This window comes from Rhagoletis pomonella, unplaced genomic scaffold (assembly GCF_013731165.1).
Source record: "Rhagoletis pomonella isolate Grant_MI unplaced genomic scaffold, Rhpom_1.0 Rhpom_scaffold_00400, whole genome shotgun sequence".
Lineage (NCBI taxonomy): Eukaryota > Metazoa > Arthropoda > Insecta > Diptera > Tephritidae > Rhagoletis > Rhagoletis pomonella.
This window is the reverse complement of record NW_023458954.1, coordinates 66466-69837: the sequence shown is the minus strand read 5'-3', so window position 1 is coordinate 69837 and position 3372 is coordinate 66466.

Sequence of the window (3372 nt, the reverse complement as noted above, 5' to 3'; positions counted from 1 at the left end):
CTAATAAAATAATCGTGGTACAAAGCTCAATCAAAATATTAAAATTAAATGTTTATAAGCCGCAATAACATTGACAAACAACAAATAATAATATTTATTTTTAATGTTAACAGATGCGTTGTTTGATTGCCTTTTTACAATGAAGTTTTGGAACAGCTTTTTAAAATGTATACGAACTTTATAAAATATGGGTGCGGTTGAGCTGATGAAAATGGCGTAACTCTGTGGCTGTGGTTGCAAGCTCAAAGGTGTCCCAAATTTCTCATTACGTTTTATCAAAAATTTAACCAACCCAAGAATCTTCTTTAACACTTCCAACTTTTATCTCACAAGTTACTTTTATTCCTATCGAAATAGTTCCTAATTGCTCTCATTTCATAAAGATTTTACGTCTTGTTGGATCAGTTCTTCCCGAGAGCGGATAAGAATCCGAAAAAGTAGCGATATCATCGGCGATGATTTTTATAGAAATGTGCAATCGAATTAGTAACTTCCGCGATAGAAAATGTTGGCAGGGTAACCGTGGGAGAAATTCAATTAAATAATACACAAACAACTTCTTCCAGCAGGGCCTTTCCTTATAGTTTTAGATTTAGCTCATTTAGTGGCGTTTGATGTCTGAAGTTGATGATGATGAAGTTGAATTTTTGTAGCCATTCCAATTCGGGGTGGCCAAAGCATTTTTTACTTAGGAATGTTTTTATTTCACTGAAGCATGAAAACATTTCCTCTAGAAAGCCGACGCACTTTATTGTGCAGATGTAGTTTAGAATATTTATTCAACGAATTATTTAAACTGGGGACGAAAGAGTGCTTTTGCCAAGATGCTGGTAACAATCTTATCTACTTAATCACCAAGTTGATGACTTCAACTATTTCTTGATGAATTTTGCAGCGAAATGTATTCCTGCCATTCTTCTGGCGCCAAAAGCTGCTATGAAAACGATTTTATTTAACTCGATTCCATTGCCTTCCAGACATTTTTTGCAGAGGATTTTCGATATTTTAAACTTTTTTGGAGCGTCCATCTTTATTTGCGTGTATTTTACAGCGCTTGTATAAATCTTCCTGGATGGTACTCATTTGTGGATCGACAGCACATTTTCTGAGAGTTTCGATAACAAAATAACTCATTTTTGCGAATCGAACTGTAGAGCCGCACCTTTACATCGAAAGAGCCACATGCGGTTCGCCAGCCGCAGGTTGCCGACACCTAGTCTAAGCTATGGAAAAATGTTCTAAATATTGTAGAGATTAAAAATTTGCATTGGTTTTCACATATCAACATACTTACATCTTATTGAGGTTTGCTGGAACAGCTTATTCGTTGAAGAAAAAAAAAAAAACTAAAATGCAACACATTAAAATCTTGTAACCTCAACTTTTTCTTAAAATCATATTCTATTATATCTTGTATTAAAAATTACTTGACGTTATAATTAATTTTTTTTGTTAAATTTCAATAAAATATACACATCATTACAGTATTTATCTATAGGGAAAAATCTGTCGCGTCCGTAATGTCGCGTCCGTACTCATACTACTTATACTTACCTCATAAAAAAAGGAGAGAAATATTTCTCGTAATCCATAACTCTACGAACCAAAGATATCCTTTGACCTTCACTTCCACATTCAAAGAAAATAATTTTTTCTCCAAACATCTCTAAATTTGGAATATTTTTACATGCTTTAAAAAAAACTTCAATTTTTTGTCGCGTCCGTACCGTTTTTTATTTGCTTGTTTATTTGTACTTAACTGTTTATATCTCCAAAAATATTTGTTGAATAGTAAGCCAGAATAGAAAGTAGCACCTTACCAGTGCTTGCAACAGTTTCCTTCCTATTTTAAGCTTCGTTAAACGCATGCGAATGTTGCGTCCATAACCCAGGATATGCCCATATGTAATCATAAGTGTTCCATGCCAAGCCCATTTTCCCTAACTTTGTTATAAACGTATTTTTTGCTAAAGCGTTATTGGTAAGTATCAATTTCGAGTGAATTAGCTTCAGTAGCTACTTAAATATCGCAGTTTTCGTATTTCCGAAAACTACCGTTACATGGGAGGTAGGCGTGGTTATTGCCCGATTTTGCCCATTTTCAATACCACCCGTCCTACGCTCAAAAGAAGTACTTATCGTGTGCACAGACGAACGGACGGACAGACAGTCACCGCTTAATCGATTAATTTTTTCATTCTGATCATTAATGTATACATTTGTCTATATCTCGATTCGTTTTTGCTGTTACAAACAACAGTTATGTGAACAAAGTTATAATACCCTTGTGCACAAGTGCGCTCGGGTATAAAAACCGACTATTATGACTAAAATATTTGAAAACGTCAAGTCAATAACCTCACCAAACCAATGCCCCATCACACAAGTGCTCTTATCTTTGTTAAAAAAGTTAGCACAAGATGGAAGGATCATGCAAATGTTATCTTACCCCACGTCTCCACCTTCTACTAAATGTGTCTTAACATCTGTCAAATTTCGGTTTTAACTTTGCCCCGTTTTCTCATGCTGTCTTAACATATCACTTTCAAAATGGCATCAGGCCCATCAGATTGAGCTGTACACAATGTAGATGGCGCGGTAAAATTAAAACTGAGTTGTCAAACTACGAGATTACAGCTGATGTTAAGACAGCGATGGTAAGAAATTCGGCAAGGCAGATGTCTTAACACAGCATTTTTAGCAGAATCTGTAGAAGGTGGAGACGTGGGGTAATGATTGTATGATGTGTCACCAACTCTGTACAGGCATATCTATGGGGTATTTTACATCTAGCAGACAGAAAAAAAGTGATACTCTGAAATTCCAAACGAACGAATTCCAAAACATCACATTTTTGTCCCCGTCCGCTTGACGTTACCCTGTTAAGGTCAATTAAGGAAACGATATGTAAATTCAAGCTTTTAAAGCCATTTATCTCGAGTGCTGCTTTTTTGAGTTGTGACACTATTGTACACTTAGGTCTCTTTTTATGCGGATTTGAATTTGTGCGGTTTTTCAAACCATTATTTCGCAGTAGCGATTTTGCTTTTTTGAGAGTTTTTATTACTTTTTTCAGTGCGTAAAAGACAATGCTTCTGATAAATAATTTGTCTTTGTATTCTTACATAATAATAGATTGGCGCTTACACATATGTTAGTGTTTGGCCGTGCTTCTCCTCCAATTTGTGGTGTGCGCCTTGATGTTGTCACACAAAGGGGAGGGACCTGCAGTTTTACGCCGACTCCGAACGGCGATTGTATTTTTACGAGACGCTGTTTCATGGCCGAGGGACGACCGCTGTTAAGAAAAACCTTTTTTTCTAAATTTTTTTTATGTATTCTTACATAATTCATGTATTTATTGTGGTATTT